The sequence below is a fragment of the Etheostoma spectabile genome, chromosome 22 (assembly GCF_008692095.1).
Source record: "Etheostoma spectabile isolate EspeVRDwgs_2016 chromosome 22, UIUC_Espe_1.0, whole genome shotgun sequence".
NCBI lineage: Eukaryota > Metazoa > Chordata > Actinopteri > Perciformes > Percidae > Etheostoma > Etheostoma spectabile.
Window position 1 is genome coordinate 5,890,761 of NC_045754.1, and position 20,688 is coordinate 5,911,448.

At 39.0% G+C, this 20,688-nt stretch overlaps 1 protein-coding gene and 1 long non-coding RNA gene across 2 annotated transcripts in view; one reads left to right on the forward strand and one right to left on the reverse strand.

The window, feature by feature from the left end:
- LOC116671965 (uncharacterized) overlaps positions 1-18,068 on the reverse strand; it is a 25,396-nt gene extending 7,328 nt beyond the window's left edge. The window contains exon 1 of the long non-coding RNA XR_004327426.1: positions 17,696-18,068. This is a non-coding gene — a long non-coding RNA (uncharacterized LOC116671965). The remainder of the gene's footprint in view (positions 1-17,695) is intronic.
- LOC116671947 (cadherin-18) overlaps positions 15,752-20,688 on the forward strand; it is an 87,467-nt gene continuing 82,530 nt past the window's right edge. Inside the window, exon 1 of the mRNA XM_032503437.1 lies at positions 15,752-15,992. The gene's annotated coding sequence lies outside the window, so the exon portion shown is untranslated. The remainder of the gene's footprint in view (positions 15,993-20,688) is intronic.

The following is a 20,688-nucleotide window of genomic DNA, read 5'->3' on the forward strand; positions in this document are numbered from 1 at the left end:
TTGATTGGCAGACGGTGTGATACATGTATGGAGAAGTGTAGATGTGTTATACCTTACCAGTCTATACAGTTGTTGTCACTGGTGGGACATCATTATGGTCAGAGCTCATTTTTTTAGTTTTCAGTTTGTATTTTAGAGAGAATTTTTGAGCTCTTCGCAATTCGTTTTGTTTATAATTGTGTGAATCCGATTTTTTTAAATATTATTTTAAGACTAAAACCTGCCCCACTTCCTTGCTGTTTGTTTCTGTTCATGGTCATGGGTGGGCTTGATTCTGTCCCAGCAGACAAAAGGTAAAGAAACTCACCCATTTTCTGTTAACAACAACAATGTAGTTCATTTTAAATAACTCGAGGTTGTACAATATGTACTCCAAATGAGGCAGACTGGATTAATATGAACATTTAATAGAGGCAGAGCTGCTCTGTTGGCGCAAGTAATCTAATTAGTTGAGTTTGTTATTCAACAAAATTGAAAGCAGTAATTCTCATAAACATATTCATTAGAGAAGAAACGGGTACGACTTTTTTCTTTCATTCATGACCTACAGCAGCTAAGGGGTCAAACAGAGAAAACCCTCCGCAAACTTAATGGAATTCTTACCCCTCAAAATGACCATTTGTGTTACAATTACTCATCTGGTGTTGCCTTGAAATAATTTACGTGCTTTACCGCTCCACGGGGAACGGAGAATCAAAAACTGGACAGCTGTTGTTGCATTTATGAAATAGGGGTCAATGTTTAACAACAGCAAAACTATATCAACCCCTAGACCCCTATTTTTTTTAATGCATCAAGACGTGTCTCCGTTTCTTTGACTCTCCACTGAGTCACACGTCACTAACAAAGATTTCTTCATTGAATTTAAGGCAATGCTTGGTGAGTAATTCATACAGAAATGGCCATTTCAAGGGTAAGGTATTCCTTTTATATATTGCATATTTTCATTTAGTTACTTTTTTCATTCCTGTTTAGTTTTTTTCTTTTGCTTTAGCCCTAAATTTTGCAAGAAAAGTGTGGGTCTTAAAAATATAACTTTTGTATACCTAAAACTCAGTCTGTTGAAAGGAATGTAGTGCTTTCCCTTTGTTATGTGACTTCTGTTTTATCACTTTCTTTCACCATTTCCTGTCTGCAGACTCTATACCTGGGGTGTAAGACAATTTGAGTGACGCAGGTGTTTCTACATTGCCTCCTCTTTATGTGAATGACATCTGACAGTATCGATTTCCACTGAAGAATTTGGTTCAGGCTTCAGGCACCTTTCTGCTCGTCTCGTCTATAGCAATTCCCTTTCAGACGTTTAGGTGGTGTTGCTGTAGAATACACGCTTGTCACTTCATGTTTTATCAAATGCTCTTGACTCAGCATAATGAGAGAAGCTCTTAAAGCAACTACCAAAATGTAACCTGTATCCAGGTCACTGTGTTCAACCATGTAAGAGGCTGTGAACGATACTGAAAGTTATCTTTAGGCCTATCAGAGTTAGTTTCTGTTTGTGGGACACAAGCTGAGACAGAGGCTGACTGGGACTTCAACAGGAAAAGGTTGGTCCCTTGAATATTCCCCATGTATCCCTGCAATTTTAGAAAAATACTGCAATTTTATATGTTACTCTCATTTCTTTTATGGTACACAACGCCCACTAAAAGCTTCAGAGTGCTTATTTAGCAAGGGGACATCCTTTTCAAAAGTATCATATATTCCGACAAATATGAGAAAGTACTATTTTGTGCATGTCCTATGATTATGTTTTACTATATATTATAAATATTTGTACAGTGTAAGTGTTGGATATCTGTCATCCTTTCCTGAAAACTCCATTGCTATACTATTTTGAGTTAAACCATGTTGCACAAACAGTAAAAAAAATGTTAGCTGCAGTATGAGATCTATTTCAACAAGCTTCTATGTTGGTCAAGTAAGGCTAAGGGTTAATAGTATAGCCTAGTGAAGCTGATCCACAGACAGAGACTGTAGCGAACACTGTCTGCCAGAGAGTGAAACCTTTTGACCCATGACCATCCGCCATTCATAAATATTACGGGATCTCTTTTTCACATTGGTCCCTAAAGATCTTTGTTCTTCCCTTATAAAAGTGTAAAAGATCTAGGTCAACATTCATAGTCTGGAATCCTGAAAGCCTGAAATCTTGATTAGAATTGAAAGTACTATGAATTCACACATATAGTACAAAATACAGTTAACTCAATTTTTTTTTATTTGGTAACCCTGTTTTTCCTTTATTTTTAACAGTACAAGTTAAGAAAATGAAAGAAAAGAGAAAAAAGAAGGTGACATGCAACAATAGTCCTTGGCTGGGTTTGGAACAGATGTTGCAGAGAAATAGGATGTTTCTTAGGTCATCGTGAAATTCTTAAAATACAGTCGACTCTGATATTTTTCTACCCATATGGCCTATAGCTGATTCTCCAAATTTACTTACCATGAAGCCAAATTGTAAGCATAGTTAAATAATAACTGGCTACATTTAAAGACTTAAAGCAACACTAAAGCGCTTTTCCTGTTTCTGTCCCCCTACAGGTTGGAAGTGGACTTGTCCATTGCCACTGTTGTAATGTCTCCTTGGAGCTACAGCTCCACTACCCAATCTGGCAAACTTGCACAATGGAATGGAATGGACAATTCCGCTTCCAACCTGTAGGGGGACCAAAGCGGGAAAAGTGCTTTAGTGTTGCTTTGAACATGACATCCTCATTTACTATTGTGTGGCAGCATAATTTTTTTTGCAGTCCCTAAGTACAGAAAGTGTTTTATAAAAAGACATATCTTAAATAAAATGTATTACAAGTTGTCTTACAAGTGATACTTCAATCTAATCAAATCTAATCAATGATCCATTATGGAAGAGAAAACTATTCGAAACTTTCACAGAAACTTGTCAACCAATCAGCTAATAAACCACTTGTTGACTATGTTCCTAACATGTCCCAAACACAAACTTTCATCAAAATATGACACATGGGACAGGACTCTTGCCGCCACTTTTTGACATTTTGGGTCGGGACGTATGTTTAACTGACATAGGGCCCAAGAAGAGGACAGTTCAGATGATCGTGAGTGGGGTTACAAAATGTATGTTTTACTGACACGCAGGACAAGAGCGAAACACAAACGGAAGTCTCCCCTTGTTTGACTTCCTGCTTTGCTTGCGTCTTTTAGTTACTTAATGCAGCCACTAGAGGGCACTGCTCTTCAACCGCAAGGATGTGTCATGACTGCTGCTTGAACAAAAGACTTATGTGGTCGTTTTTTGGGGGAGGACAGTATAGTATAGTACATGTTGCTTAGTTAATCTTTCCAAGTTTATGATTCTGAGTCTAATATCAATCCACTGAGCAAGCGTGTTTTTATGGTTGTTTGGTCAGAAGTGCTTTTTTCTACCCTGCTCATTGGCTAGCACTGACCTAGTGCTCCGATTTGTAATAGAAGTGCAGGGTCAATAAATGAACTATGAGAGAGCTTTTCTCTACACAAACAGTAATGCATGTTTGGAGTCACCTCTGCATTGCATGTGCATTTCATCAATGTGGACTAAGTCATAGATACCCACTATTATTGGCTGCACCACAAGGTTGTTGACCCTAAAGATTAACTGAATGAATCCTAATGCATTAGATGTTGACCATCATCCGCCATGCAGTCTGTCATCCAGCTATTATTATGGAGGATCCAATGCCTTGTGGTCACTTTGCCTGCCCTGATATTAAAAATCCGACTTGGATTTCATCCGCAGCTGCTGTACTCGGACTCTGTATTGATCACATCAATGATTCAAAGGGCAAAGTGAGTCACCAGCAGCCATGAAATGACAATAACAAACATGCTATTATTAATAGAATTTGAATTTAGGGAGCCATTTTATTTCTATTTGGAGCTGTCAGCAAGGAACAAATACCTATTAACGGTCTTACTTACTCCACAAAAGGGTTAATTAAGTGGAGTGAAGTGGATCTTTCCAAAGGCCAAATGTGGTTTTGTGCTGTTTGCTGGGGCTGTGACTTCTCAGTAAAGTGACTGCCTTTGAACAAACAGGCAGTTTGTCTAATTCCACCATTCCTCAAATAACTAAGGCACCGTGTCAACAGTCCTCCAGTATGTCAAGTAAGTTCTGTGTGTTTTTGGAAGGCGACTGACCTTATGACCACCACCCACAATATTTGAGATGACAGAGGTGTAAACCCTTTAATCCTGCTAAATGAGCTCCAGCTCCTTCACTGTAATGAACACAAAGCAGGCAGTTGTACTGTACAGCAATTTACACAACAAAAACACCATGGTTATTTGGATTGGAAAACATTTATCTCTCATTCAGTATTTACTATTTCAAATCCGATCTAGAGGCTATATGTTTATAGGTTTTAAAACATAGTTTTAAGCATTTATCTTTAGAAAGTTTAGAGTATCAGTAATCCCATACCTCTTTATTAACAATATATTGTATTTCTTGAGATTTGAAAATGTTTCGGAATGTATATTTTTAAGCTCACCACTGGGACTTTTTAAGCTTATTAACTGAGACATTAACAGACTGCCAGGTATTTACTGCTGGTTAACATATTTATAACACATGGGGACGCTGTGAGGGAGCACTGTTTGCTCAATGGGGTTCTTTTGTTGTGTAAAAATGGTCTCATATTCTGTGGTTGCCACGCTGTGATACTGACTCATTACTTTGAATATAATGATAATATTAATGTATGATATGGGCCACACCAAAACAAACAGCTGTGTTCATTAACATGTTAGCAGCAGAGATTAAGTGTATTTTTGTTTCATAGTTTATGTCTTCTAAAGATAATTTATAGGAAGAAAGGGTTACTTATTTATAGGGGATATCCCCAATTGTTCAGAAGTCAAGTTCTTCACACATAATATAAGGAGTTATCTATTAATTGCGTATTTGCCTTGATGATGGCCCTGAAATGAATACCACCTTATTGCAGTTCAGGATGTGGTTGAGATTGTGTTTACTGTGTTGAAGCTGTGTCACCGACTGTTGATTACATTGTTGGTTGTTTATAAGCCTATTGTCTTGTGAACATAAACAATTTTATGGATTATTGCTGTCTTTTGACCACTGTGTCTTTTTGCAAAGAAATACAATTAACATAATGCCATTTAGAGGTGAGTGACATACCCTGATACAAGGTTGGGATTAGAGGTTTTCAACACATTGTATTTATTACTTAATCATTATTCTTACAAAATGGGTTAGCTGAGTACATTTGCTATTACAGTGCCCTGTAACACTTTAATACAATAATGGGAACACAATATGAAGAACAGACAAAATGGTTAATTATACAGAAAACAGACAAGCAAGGTACAAGGTCAGTGAAAGCAGTTAGATGGAGAACAGATAAAATCTATTTCATGTAGCAAACATCTTCTGGACATTCAATTGGAAAATCATTTACATCTTAAAAAAAGATGCTCTCTCTTTTTGGCTAATCCAGTGAATTAAATACCTGACAAATGGAGGTACTTCATCACATTGATGCAAAAATCCCTTAAATCCATTGTTGCTATAAGTTTTTTAATGTAAAGTGCAAAAGTGTATTCAAGTCATTTAGTCAAATAATCACATAAATTGACATCTGTCATCTAAAACTTTTCAGAATTTAAAAAAAAAAAAGAAAATTGTCAAATAATTCTCACTTTTTGTCTCATAAACATAACTCTTTGAGTCAGACCTGATACTGTGGGTCTCTAAATGAGCTCTCTGTGCATGGGAGGACAGAGATCCTCGAGGCGCTGCCAGAGGCAGGAACACACAGTAGTGGAGAATTTACAACATTAACCTGCAAAACATGTATACTTTGTAACATACCGTTATCATTTCATCATCTGGCAGCAAATGTCCCATCATTCACTCTAATTGTAAGAACGATTGCAAAAAAAAACAACCTCCGCCTACAATGTCACACAAACATGCGCCACACAACATAGCATATCTAATGCTGTACACCTCACCATGTAAAATGTTAAATAATTCAATCACAGCTACATTTCAGTCGTATCAGACACTATAACTGGAATGGGTATGTTTTTTTAAACAAATCAAAGGGTAAGAGTTTAGGATGCCATGTTACAGATATACCAATGTGACCTTTCAATTGGAGTAAGACACAAAACAATACCACCAATGCATTCACATGTTTTCATGAGACAGAATCAAACTAATCCAAAAACAGGGGTGGACGCAGTATTTACCCTGTTCTTTTTGAAAGACAAGATGTACTCATCCAGTCATGAGATTTGCGCCTAACTAGCTACTTATATTATATCAATTTCTCACTAAATCAAATAGAGACTTGAAATTGGACAACATCAACATACATATTACCCAGCAATCATCACTGCATATCTGTATGAAAAAATACCAAAGAAAAGAAGAAATTATTGATGTAATTGACTCCTCCTCAAAGGCAAATATAGTAAATTATGCGTTGTATGTTTTCAAGTTAATGTGATTTCTTCATTGAACAGAGGCATATATATATATATATCACGGTGGAAATCTTGATTATTTGCAATGGCCCATTCTCTGCCGAACACATTGTCGGAGGGCCTCTTACTATATTTACGCCCCTACTTGCGTGCTCAAGGTGGAGCAGGGATGTGCTTCTATTCAGCCAGCCACAAGTACTTTAGTGAAGTCTGCCACTGCTGTTGCGCAATAAGGTCTGGTTCACAGCTAGTTTTCCAGTCCTTGTCCGATGGAGTTGAGGTCAGAGTTCAGTGTAAGCCAGTACAGTTCTTTAACGTCATAGGAAAGCAATGACATCAGTTTAGGGGGGGATGCCCAAGTACCAAGCCAGAGCCTTAGAAAATATGATTTTTCTTCATTAAACTTAAACCCAAACATGAAAATCAGCTTAAGACCAAAACCACACAAAAGCATGTGGATAGGGGTGTCCACATACATTTGGCCATGGTTATCAAATTAATGTATTTAAGAAAAAGTATTAAGTAGCATGACGTACCTCACATTTGTATTCATGTAAATGTGAACATAGAGTATGCTTTCCTGTTTATATTCCTGCAGCCCCTCATCACAGTACTGTGGATGTCTTCACATATCAGTTTTTGTACAAGTGTCAACTGATTGGAGCTTCAAAAGATGTGAAAAAGCACCCACAGGAGGAGGTGAACATGGGTTGGAGGACAAAAACAGCCTTCCAGGAATATCTGCTGTTATTTCACAGCTCAAAGACACTCATCAAGGTTGCCATAGTATTTCTGAGGTTAGGATGAGGGTATCCCACAGAGTTAAGCCTTCAGGTACAGTAGGATGGGAATGAGAGCGCTGGCGCCCGACTTATTATTGTGCATTATAGAGATTTTCAAGGTCATTGCCTTCCCCTCTCTGCTTCATGTATATTTCACTTTTCAACTATAAAGTATCACCACTTCAGTAAATGAACAATGCATCTCTGACAGACATAAATTTATAATTAATCACTTACTGATTAATCTCTGCCAGGGAGGTTATGTTTTCGGTTTGGTTTGCCCGTTGGTTTGGGTGTTGGGTGCTTGTTAGCAGGATCACAGATAAATTACTGGTCCAATTGCATTGAAACTTGGTGGAAGGTTGTAACGTGGGCCAAGGAAGAATCCGTTCTATTTTTGAGCAGATATGAAACACAAGATGGATGTACTACTTATTTTTCACTGCATCCATGTGGGGTCAGAATAATCTGAAAATTCAGGGAAATTCACACTGTATTATCATTGTGAAAGGGGCATGCCTTGACCGAAGTCTGCACTCTCCAAGTGCACTTCTAGATCATAAAAGTGATATCTCTGGGCATTGTGAAACATGCTAGATATTTGCCACTTCCATAAATGTGAGAATGTCCTAATTACTTTGTTTAATATCCTTGTGTATTGATTGTCTTTGGGATTTGGACTGGTGGTTAGACAAAACAAGCAATTTGAAGGTGCCGCCTTGAGTCTGGGAAATTTTGTTGAGAAATGTTTTAAAAAAAAGTATCATAAAAATAATTACTTTATTATGATTTTATTATTATTATAATTATCACATATTCCGTAGGGTTGGTGGTGGTCACAAATGGTGTCAATGTAAAGCACAGGACTTTCACTCCAGGTTAACACGGGTTAACCCTAAAAGCCAGAGATTGTCGCATACAACAAAAAAATTGCATCGTGTTTAGTGTTCTTTGTGCAAAAAAATCCAAACTGTTTATATCCAAGATTGATACCTTTTATGTACACAATTTATGAATTTTTTATCGTTTATTGCCGCTAGCTTTAATGCTAACCGCCATTTGGATTTTCCAATAATGCTCTGGGAGACCATTCTGATCAATCAAAAGCTTGTTTACATCTTGTGAACCAATGGGAGGCTGGTCCATCATTGCAGATGACTCAAAGATTGTGTTGGGTGTAGAGGACAATATAGTTGGATATGACCATAATATGTCAAAAAATACCTTAAGGCTCAGAGGGTTAATGTTAGGATGAAAATTGGTGTTCTTTCTTGTGTCATTATCGACTTTTTCAGTATTCAACTAAGATCACCATCTTCCCCGAACCATATTTACAAGATTTGTCTTAATGCTGATTATGATTCAGTTGCCAGGAGCCAGAGGGAAAACCAATTAAATACATTGTCAGTTAATGTTTTGTAAATACTTTTAGTAAAGGAGATTAAAAAAAAAATCCCTCATTTTCCTCATGATTGGCAATACTTCTGTTTTGAAATTGTATGAATAGAAAAATCAACACATTCATCGATGATGAAAAGGCATCATTAGTTGAAGAAGTTTATTTGAAAGAGTTCTCCTTACTTTGATAAGGAATTGAATGTCTTGACCCACTTCTATGAATGATAGCTCTTGTTTTCATTAGCAGCAGCTCCATTGTTCAGTCACGAGTGCACTCGGCCCATTAAGAGTCATAACTCTTGACAGAGTCTCCCTACTCACACCATTTCCTGTCATCACTTAGAGCAACAGAGTTGAGCCAATGCTGCCTCCCAATACACGATTGCAAAGAAACCACTTTGACTCTGTTCTGTCATAGGATTGATTTTTTTGTTTTTTTCGTTCATTTCTTGTTCCAGTTGTTATATTTTCAATTATACGGCTATTATTTTGTGTCAGATATGATTTGCAGTTACTGTCAGTTATTCCAACAGTTACACTCTATCCATATGAGGTGAATGTAAATAAGCTTCATGTAAACTTCCCCCTGTGTAAATCAGATTGACACTTGACATTCTCCCCTCCTTCTCACCCAGCAGTCCCTGTGTTTGTATTTTAAATCAGATCTTGTGAATTCATAATTAATGGCAGTATAAAATGTGGGTTGGGAATATGAAACCCTTGTGGTTTCAAGACAATGCAATATATTCATCTGCTGTTTTAATTGATGTTTTCAAAAACAAGTTAAATATTCAAAGTTATGTCTCCACCAATGTCTGTTCTATTATAATGCTGTACATCCTTTACTTAATTGCAGCACATTTCCTGAAGTGTTAACTGTGCAAATACTCAGTATATACACTATCGGTCAAAAGTTTGGGGTCACTTACAAATTTCCATTCCACTCCTTTATAGACAGAATACCAGCTGATCTGAGTGGGTGGCTGACCTTCAAGGCAATATCTACATTGCCCATTAACAGCAACCATTCATCCAATGTTCCAACTGTTTACTAATCTGTTATCAAAAAACTAACTGAGAAAACATTGGAGAACCCTTTTGCAATTATGTAAGCACATGATGTAATCTGAAAACTGCTGCCCTGGTTAAAAAAAAAGCAATGCATCTGCTCTCAGCTGGTATTCTGTCTATAATGGAGTGCAACTGGAATTTCTAAGTGACCCCAAACTTTTGACCGGTAGTGTATATCTGACTGTAACCTGCCCATGAACCATTGTGCATGACTACCTGCTTCTAAAAGGCTGCATATCTTTCAGTAAGACATTTTATGTATTTTAACGAGGAAACAATGTGTTTCCAGAGTCAGTAGCAAAACCAACTATTTGTTTGATTCCTGAGCAGTAATTTGTCGAGGCTGGGTAAGTGCTCACGGGTACCAGTAATGACAGTATTCTCTACGGAGGGGAGAGTTGCATTTGGATTTTTAATGGCGAGGTGAGGGATAACCTTGATGTTTTTCAACCACATATAAATTACATGCGTTGCGGGAGGCAAACAAATTCCCAGTCATACCCTGCTGACATGCTTCTCCCAGCTCCAGCAGAGCTCGCTGCCTCTGGCATTTGTCTGTGTCCAAAGCAGTTCCCGTGCACACACCCACCCCAACCAGCAGCTTGAAATGAGATTCACTCAAGTGCGTAATCCCTCAATTCTGCTTAGCTGAAAATTAATTGACCAAATATCTCATATATATGGGAGTGTCCACAGAATCAGCTTGCACCATGTTAACGCAACAACAACAACATACACTGGCTATTTGGTTCACCACAAAAATGTCCTTGTAAGTCAAACCGCTTGCAGACTTGTCCAGGGAACAGAATGTAATATCTGTGTATCGTGAATGGCTCTTCAGCAATTAGCCCCCACGGCAAAATGATTTAACGACCTGTCATTAAAAATGTGTCAAGAAAATAGACATCACGCAGAGAAATGGCCCTTTGGATCGATACCTGAGTAACCCTTAGTGCACTGTCCAGCATGTTGTTAGGGAGAGGCATTTGTGTTTACAGAGTTTCACAGTCATATGTTGAAGGAAGCTCTCCCTCATTAATAAACCATCACTAAAAGCCCTTTGCATCCGTGTCACACAGGTTTTTAACCGGCTTACTACCATTTTTTTTCCTCAAATCATGTTTGTCCATCCATGCACTGTGTTTTAACCTAACCACATCAAACACAGACTGAAATGAAATGCTGCTGTGAGGTGATTGTGGAAGGTAATTGACAGGAAGTTGAGTGTGATGCACAAAGGATGTCAGCTATTAGTACAATACCATACATACAGTACATCTCATCGTCTGACTAATTCATTGTGCATGCATGATGTGCAGAGTCTGGTAAACCTTCTTTGATCAACACAGTATTAAAAGGAATAAAGAAAGGGGCTGTAGCCTGGTACCTTAATGTGAGATTCCTGGCACTGGTATATCTTTTATTTTCAATTTAATAAACAGTATGTGCCTCACTTATGTGCTGGTAACAACAAGAAAGAAGTGTAATACAAGAACCAATCAAAACTCATGCACAAAGGCTGGTTAGATATTAATTGGGGCAGACAGAGAAGATGCAGCTTTCTTTATCAGTCAGTGTTAGTAACACCCTAACCTTGCTTATCAAAGATTTTACAGTATTTGATGAGTCATACACTGGTTAGGAATCTAATCTTAAACAATGATAAGATGATAAAAACCTAACACAGTCAAGTAAAAGTGAAAAAGGATCTCGCTCATACAATTTCGAGCCAGCACTACACATTTTGTTTTAGACAGAACAATGATAAAGAATGTTTCTTCAGCCCTGCATAGCATCACATGACCATGTTTTGGTAAATTTACATAATCTTACATTATTGGCATTGCACCTGTATATTGGCTAACGACTAAGGCTAGGCTGTAACTGGTTGAGGTTTGAAAAAGATCATGGTCATGTTTTCCAAAAGCCCATCTGAGATGTGGCACAGACTTTGGACCGGACAGAGTACATGTCCATTTACCCCTTTACAGTCACACCCTGACATTCAGCAGTCACGTTAAATCAGAAAGTGTGGTTCTTCTTTTTCTTTGGGTGTTGAGAATGAAATTACCTGTCTGCGGTTTCAAGGAGACATTTTTTTGTTTTACTACACGGAGCATGCCCACTTTAGAGCGTGTTTGAAGCTGTGTGCCAACTGTGGATGAGGACCAGAGACACAGTTGTTTTGGCAGGAGGAACTAGGCCTGGATGATAGATGAAGCTGGAGGCAGTGTGCTGAAGAGACACTGACGTCTTCAAGACCCCTGCCTCTCCATGTCCTCTTCATTCTAACTCTCATCCCGCCTCGTCTCCGATGCCTAATCCGTCTCCTCAGCAGGCACACTCTTCAGTTTATAGACTTAGACCCCCCTTCACCTCTCCTGGTCCATGACGCATCGCCCTCCATTCTCCTCATGTCTCCTATGTGGCCTAATTGATGGGTGAACACTAACAAGTTGCCCTCCCTCCATCGTGTCCTAGTCCTGAAGGGCCTCTCTCTCTCTCTCTCTCTCTCTCTCTGTCCATCTCCTCATCCTACACCCCCACCATCCACTTCCACTGCTCTGTTCATTATTCATTAAGTTTCCCTTTGGATCCAGAGTGAGCAACAGCACAGCTGAATTCATGGGCAGACTCAACAGCCGGCCCAAGGGTATCTGAGTGAAATGAAAGAGAGGATGTGTGTTGTGTGTGGGTGTGTGTGTGTGTGTGTGTGTGTGTGCGTGTGCGTGTGCGTGTGCGTGTGCGTGAGAGAGGAGGAGAGAGAAGTTGAACGAGAATGACTGACTGACAGATTGACTAATCGATTGACAGAAACAAAGAGAAAACTGTAGAGTGAAAGTCAAAGAATAAGAGCGAAAAAACAAAAAGGACAGTGTAATTGTGCTTAAAATTAGGAAAAGCAGTGCAGCCATGCTGAGAAGTGCTGGTTGTAATAGGTGATTGCATTTTGAAAGTAAAAAAAGCAGTTGACATGAACAGGAAGACTGAAGGTACGAAGGGTCTGAGACTAAAACAATTGAATGTGTTTAAAAAGCAACGTTTTGTGGAAGACTGGACAAGTGTGCCATATCTGAGTTTGGTAGATTTGCTGAAGCATATTGGTTGGCATCAAACAAGGTTTCCTTTGCTATGTTGGATTTTGTAGACATTCTGAAAAGTGGATGATTAAGGGTTAAATTGGCGTCATGAAGTCATCCATCCAATCCAATAGACATTAAGTGAGTGATACTGAACACATTTGACATCCATCATTGCTCAAGGTGCCATCATTATTCCATCATGTCATCAAAACATCACTATTGTTTTGATCAGTTTAAACAATGGTGTCTTTGTTTTACTGTTAAATATATCTTGTAATGTAGTATAAATATACACTTTGAGGCGTCCTGCCAGCTATCAAATACGTTTCAAAGCCAGGGTTTATTAGAAGTTATTCAAAGATCAAGCTGCTTAATATTGTGCCTGAATATCAGGAGGCGATTGGATGTATGTAGTCATGCAATAAGAGTGAAAAGTGACAAAAAAAATTTGAACCTAAAACATCAAAAAGTATTTCCACGTGTATTATGCATTTGCAAACATTTAGCTCAAGTGACAACGTGTCAGTGGATAATGTGGCATCAATGTAGAAGTGGTACATTCGTATTACATTCAATGGCACTGCCATTTTTTCCACAGTAATAAAATCCTAAATTAAATTTCTTTTTGTGATTTCGTTTTTTAGTTAAACAGCCAAACAAAAGTGCAAAATATTTGTCCAGATGACAGCCTGCAGGAAAGTACACTACACACAGTAAACCTTTTCCACAATCCTTCCTTGCGATTAAGTGTTTTACTCCAAGACGAAGAGAGGAACTACGGCGAGGAGGGAGACACAAGAAAAACACAACAGCAAGCACGATGTCTGCAGCTCACAAACAAGACACACAGAAACAGACACAAACACACAAGGAAATAAGAGGCAGTGCCCGTTGCAAATGTTAAACAGGCCCGCAGATCAATTTAGGTTCACAATGAGTTTATTCCCGCTTAGTTGTGTGCAAAACCAAAGAGACGGGAAAGTGTTTGCAAACCGCAATTACGCGCAATAAATAAGCCAAATTTGGCAGATAAGCCGACTTTGAGAATTCCCAAAGAACCAGAGAGTCTTCATTTCCAGGCGGAGTCAGGTTGTGTGGTAGCCTGCTTTTGAAAATGAAAACCAGAATGCATTGTTTTGCTAAATTCTATGGTGCATGCTTTTTAGGGATTTTATGTGGAACTGTATATGAAAGTGCTATATGAAACATGCAATAATGCAATCAAATGTATTTTTCTATTTCCGATTAAAGCAACACCAAAGATTATTTTACCCTTTAAAATAATGTTTCCAAAATTATTTTAATGGTTCTCTGATGAAGTTGTGTTAGAGCATGTGGACATACTCTTTCCTTCTTCAAAGAATCAAAAGCCCCAAATTGTTCTCAAAAGTGTCGTCTTCACTACCTTTGATTCTTCTTGGGCAAGGCTAGACAAGCAATTCAACTTTCTGAATCTTCAGACTGTTTTTCCTGAATGCCGCTGCTCCCCTCGCTCTCCTAACTCTTCTCAACTCACAGGAGTAATTGGTAGCCTTGCTTTGCTTATGGCACTATTACGATTCTCTGGGATGAAAATAACTCTCAAGTCTTCAAGACAAAAAATAAAAAATCTAAACCAGATAACTGAAAGACATGTTTTTTTAAGAAATATAAGATTGTTAGACTATTTATGTCTTCATGCTTTCAAAAATCCCAGATTTCCATCTTGATAGGGTAAGAGTAAAAAAAAAAATCATTGTCATTGGGAGGAAGAATTGTCTTGGCAAAATTATTTTGTTCCACGCGTTTATTTTATCTTGTATTTGGGCTTTTTTTTAATTCATATTACTGGACCATGACATCCTATCACCTTACAAAAGTGGAGGTCTTCCCCTTGCTCCTTCCTTCGTTTCACTCCATCACAGGTTGCTTCTCATAGCCTTTAAATTGCCTCTTTGAGTCTTCCACTTGCCTCCACTTACTTCCAAGTCCCTCCCACCGAGGAGGTGTGGGAGAGACGCGATGAAATCATGGGAGGAAAGAAGGAACGAGCAAATGTGTTTTAGAGGGATGAGACGTCCTTTCCTCTGAAACGACACGTGAATTCATCAGCTGTATGGGCGGAGTTAGCAACTCCTTCAGCAGCACAGCTTCAGGAAAGGCAGCTCTCGTGTTTCCTCGGCTGTAGCTCCTCGATGATCGCTCCTTTATGCTCGCTCCTCGGGGTAAAAATAAGAGCATTATATATTTCAACCTCAGTCCCTTTTTTTAAGTAAGGCTTGCACGTGATCCAATTGGTGCATCTCTGTCAGTCAGCATACTTCTTACAACATGCAGTAGTCCTTATAAGAGAAATAAGCTATCACACTTGGTTAAATCTCCTCCTTGTGTGTTGTTATAGAGTTCTATTCAACACTGTAATGCGTTCACTAAAGATTTACATATGGCAGCCTATTGTTTTAGTGCTTTTTTGACATCCCAGATTTTGACCTTTAACCTGTAAAAAGAGAGGTGGACATGACATCATCATCTCAAATGCAATAATTCACACTATTTCTTCATTTTTCATTTTGGCATGGTTGAAGGGTTTTAAAACACTTAGTTTCTAGTTTTAAAATGATAAATCTATGCAACATTTAGTCTGCAGCTCACAAAGTTCTGAGCTGCTGCCCAGACTTTGAGCCACCATATTTTTTTTTTTTATCTCTTTCCAATTGGGACAGTCAGGGAAGGTAGTAAATAGGATAGGGATAATGTATCGCTTCCTGATCATTATCTTATATAATCACGTGTTAAGAGAGAAAGAGAGGAGCCGAGGAGGAGAGGGAGATAATGGAAAGAGAGGTAAGGGGGAGGCCGGTCCGAGCCTGATAGCCATTGATTGATCTGGAAACCAACCAATCGGGAACCTTCCTCGGTCTGAGCCGCCGCAGTACCCGGGCGGGATTGGAGGATGCTTTGGAGGAGAGATGCGCACACATTCAGCGGCTCGGCTCGCTTGTCCCGGCGCCCGCACACACGGAGAGAGGGAGAGTCTCGGCTCTCCGCAAGTCGTGCAGTCAAGCTCTGCCCTGGAGAAGGATGGCAGCGTTACTTTGCAACTGAAGGAGAGAAGGAGGGAAAGTATAATGAGGGACAAACCACAACACCTTATTTTTGCCGTTACCCAGATGCAGTGTGTGTTTAGGGGAGTTCACGCGGACAGGTAAGAGAGAAAAAGAAGTTTGTCTGGCTTTGGACTGCTATGTGTATAAGAGTGCTAAGTTTTGCGTTTGCACCTGTGCGCGTGACAGAGGCGCGGGCGTGTGTCCCCGCCTATACTGTGTTGTGGTTGACAGAGCTGGCAGATGAATAGGAGTCTTGTGCGTGAGAGCATGTGTGCGCGCTTGTAATCGCTGAGTTTGACTGTGCGCCCATTTGTAATTGTGCCCCGTCAAATTAGGCAATAATAGATAGAAGCAGACAGGCGAAAAGGAGCAGAGGAGTGCGCACTTTCTTTCACTCATTTTGTCGGATATAATGAGTGGATTTGGCTCACGCTGCGCGCCTCCGACTTTCCTCCTGGGGTGTTGTTGCACCCAGCGCCTCGGTGGAGTTATGAGTGATAGACAGGCTGCTATGACAGAGTGGGAGTTGGAGGCTATCCGATACCTTTGATGCGTGTGCCGCACCAGTGTAGCCCGACTGAAATTTACGCGCACTGCAGGAAACAGGAGTCCACTCTGACTGCAGACTCTCTCTCTCTCTCTCTCTCTCTCTAGAAGTCGAGCTTTCTCTGTCCGCACCAGATCCAATCTCTCTGTAGAGGGAGAGGCTTTGAGTTGAAAGCCTCAGTCATCTGAATGCTTTGACAGTCGTGTGTGTAGAAAGATGCGTGAGCCAAGTGCCAGATGCTTAGCTGTCCCTTTTAATGTTGCACTGATTGGCTTCTGGTGAGCACAGAGGGAATTTTTTATTTTGCAAGGTGATCACCTCTCTGGTGCGTTTGCAAATGTTTAGGAAAAAGATGGCACGTGCCAAGTCATTCAGTAGCATGTTGTTGCGTTGAGGGAAAAGAAGCTGTGGATGATATGTTTTTCCCATGATAGCTCCCACAAATATAGGAATCATTTGGCTGCGATGGGCTCTGACATCGATGCAGACAAAGTGGAAATGTTAGTTACATGTATGATCAGAAACACTGGGTCGAAGTAGAAGTTTAAATTATTTTATTTTCTTGGGGCACTGGTGGCAGTTCTTGTGTAGCCAGGCCACTATAGGGCTATAATACATTGTTACATTCATTCAACACCTAATCTGTTGATTATCTTTCAGATAATTGGTTAATTGCTGTGTTTATACCTTGTCTGAAATTAGTAAAAAAAAGTCAATCAAATGTAGAATGTAGAAATGCGGAATCCATTGACAATAATATAAACAGCAAAAAAATACACAGATTTAAAAAAAAGCTTTATTCTGCAAATGTTTGCATTTTTGCTTGATAAATGTCTTAAAAATATTCAGTTGTTAGTAATTGGGGATTTTGAAAAAGAATGACGTGCTGTGTGTAAAATCACATGCCTGTGTAGCATGTGCTAAAAGGAATCAGCCTCAGGCCCCCAGCTGAACATCCATCCTTACACTGGTATCCCCATGTAAAGCCATTACCACCCAGCTTTCCCACATTTGAAATGTGCAAAATTGGAAGATGTAACACCTGCAATACATAATTACTGACCTACACTTTAAATTAACCATCACAACTGCTAACACATTTCCAGAGGTGAGTGAATGCAGTGTGTGCTTTGGAAGCAGTCTGCACTTCAGAAGGTGTTGTTAAAGCAAACAGGGCCGCTCGATGAGTTCCAAAGAAGCCTAATAGTTGGTGCCTCAATTTGAAATTCAGTGCTCATAAAAGGTCATCTTTACTTAAAAATCTAATTTAAAAGTCTTAACATGATTCCAACATATTATTAGCAAATATAAACCCCCACTGATGATAGGTTCACTGGCCTATTTTTAATGTAGTTACTAAGGTAGCCATCCACAGATACAGTTCATCCCAAAGGATTGACTGTTCCACATGTGTGTTAAACAATAAAACATGATTTATAAAATCACAGCAACAATTATTAGGCTATTTATATAGCTTAGTATGCAATGCAGCCCTAAAAGGCTGCCCCAAAAGTTATTGTAGGACCATTTTAATATGCAACTTCATTTGCTACAATATATGTAGTAGGGGCTCCCTGATTCGTCTCTCTTTCAGTTAAGCGGGCCTTGGCTTAAAAAACGTTGAAGAACCCTGATTTAACCTATGAGATGTTTTGATTCTTGCATTAGTGACTTGCAGGCTATCTCACTAGAACATCCCACTATACACAGGTCAGCACCTGCCTGAAAGCAATCCAGAGCGAACTACAAATGTTCTAAAAAGGACAAAGGTGGCCCCTCTACCCTTTATTAGAAACTCTTTGTTGATATAATTGTATGTGTGTTTCCCGAGCCTGTGAATGTTTCCTTTTTTTGTAAAGGGCACCGAGCTAATTACACCATCATTAATCAAACTGAAGACAGCAACTCAGGAAAATGCCAGTTTTACCTACAAACAGACTCCAGTGTGTAACTGTGTTGTCAATAACATGATAACTGCATTAAGGCCGAAGCGTACGTGTCACTTGAATCCCTCATTTGATGCCAGTTACACAAACCCTACCCTGAAGTGTTGAGACAACTTAAGTGTGGATAATTGTGCAATTATCAAGTTGCTTATTTGCAGCCATCTTAAACCGTGTGTATTGCACTGCATGGGGGCAAGTTGCAACACCATGTAATAATTAATCGTCAATCTTTGTTTAATTTTAGATCACATGTTAACAATCATTGGGAAATCTAGGGCTGCAACTATGATTTTCATTGTCAATTAATCTGTTGAATATTTTGTCTTTTGAATCGATTAGATGTTTGGTCTATAAAATGTCAGAAAAAGGTGAAAAATGTTGATCAGTATTTTCCAAAGCCTAAGATGACTTCCTCGAATGTCTTGTTTTGTCCATAACTCACGGATATTCAGTTAACTGTAATAGAAGAGTGAAGAAACTAAAACATATTCACATTTAATAAGCGTTAATCAGATCATTTTTTATTATTTGTCATTAAAAAAAATGACTCAAACCGATTAATCAAAGATATCAAAACAGTTGTCGATTAACTGAATAGTTGACAACTAATCAATTGATTGATTAATCTTTGCAGCTCTATTGAAAACCTCTATATAGTCACATACAGCTCCTGCTATGCTGATTGGCTAATGTTGGAAAGTTTTGATCAGAGTTTGCAAACTTGGTCATCTGGGCCTAAAATGGACACAGCTTCATATTAACATGGATATAAAAGGTGCACTCCACCAATTTTACATAAACCAGGTTCGGTGTGGAGTGTGAAGTTTAGCTTGATACATACTAGGGATTAAATGTCAGGGCATCTCTGCATCTGATGCTTGGATTACTCTCACAAGTACCTCAACATCATAGAAGTGCAATGCTAATTTGCTGGAGCCCCCTTGATAGTAACACATTCTCTAGATCGTGCCAAATCAATCTTAAAAGCAAGAGAGATGCATCAAGAAGTCATGGTCCATGCAGAAATGATTCACTCCAGGTTGCTACAGTGTGCTGGCCACCATAGTGTTTTCAATCATATCACTAGCAGACTAGACAGGAAAAAGAACAGTGGATTATTGTGCCAACAGTGCGGTCGGAGGGCCATTCAAAAGATGAATCATGCTTTTCTCCAAACATTAACAGTCTCTTCTTAGATAGCAAATAAAGAGTCGTCGTTCATTGCGTCTGTCTGCCAACCCTGACTGGCAATGTCAGGGTTTTCGGTAAGTAAGAATTATTACTTTGAAAAGGCAAGTGTTGATCAGTCTTGTCAGTCATGTCATCATCTTTTAAATCCAGGATGCGACAAGGTAAACTAATCCCCTGCTTTTAATGTTGCAGTGTGATGTTATTTTGTGGTTTAAAAGATAAATGATGAATACATTTTGTTATCTAATTTCTTATCAGACATGCTTTCCTGATGGGAATGTTTTTACACACACACACACACACACACACACACACACACACACACACACACAAATGTGAGTTCTCACATTGAGCATTAAACATGCACAAAACATTGTATTTTAGATCTCCGGCAGGGGTTGTTTGGAATAAATTTAAGAGGAGACCAAAGCCTAGCTTGAGCACGACTGATTGAGGGGGAAAAAAAGAGCGCCACGTTGTGAAGTCATTTAGTCATTTAGTCATTTCTACGGTTGTTTTTGCACCATATGAACCGTGATTCTCTCAGATTTCAACTTTCATCCATCTGCGTCGCTGGTTCAGTCTACAGTAAAACAGCTTCTCAGACACTATATGACTGTCGGTGTTAACGAGACATTGAATTAAACGGTATTCATCAATTGTATCCTGAAAGGAAAGCATTATTTATCTCACATCTCTTAGGGAATAGTGTAAATGGATACAAACTGCTGTGCCTTTGCCATTTAAGACGTTAAGATTCAATGGTATTGACGTTTAAGTCCAATTTTCTGCTATCCTTTGTGATAGTCTCCTGTGTGCACCTTTTATATGTTCCACAGGACTGGGTGTCCAGTTAAACTGATTCCACTAAAGATTTTCAGTGACATTATTGTTTTGAGTGAAGTCACTACATTAATGACACTGAGGAAAATCCTGTCTGCTGCTGCAATGCTCTGTTATCCAATTGAGCTCCCTGTTGGGAATTCTGTATTGTGGCCACTCAGTCCCATCCTGTTGAATAAATGCCCATATTTTAGCAAAAAGGGGTTGACTTTCCACATTAAGAGTCACAGTGTAAAAATGACAAGTGAAAGCTTTGTTCGTAGGACC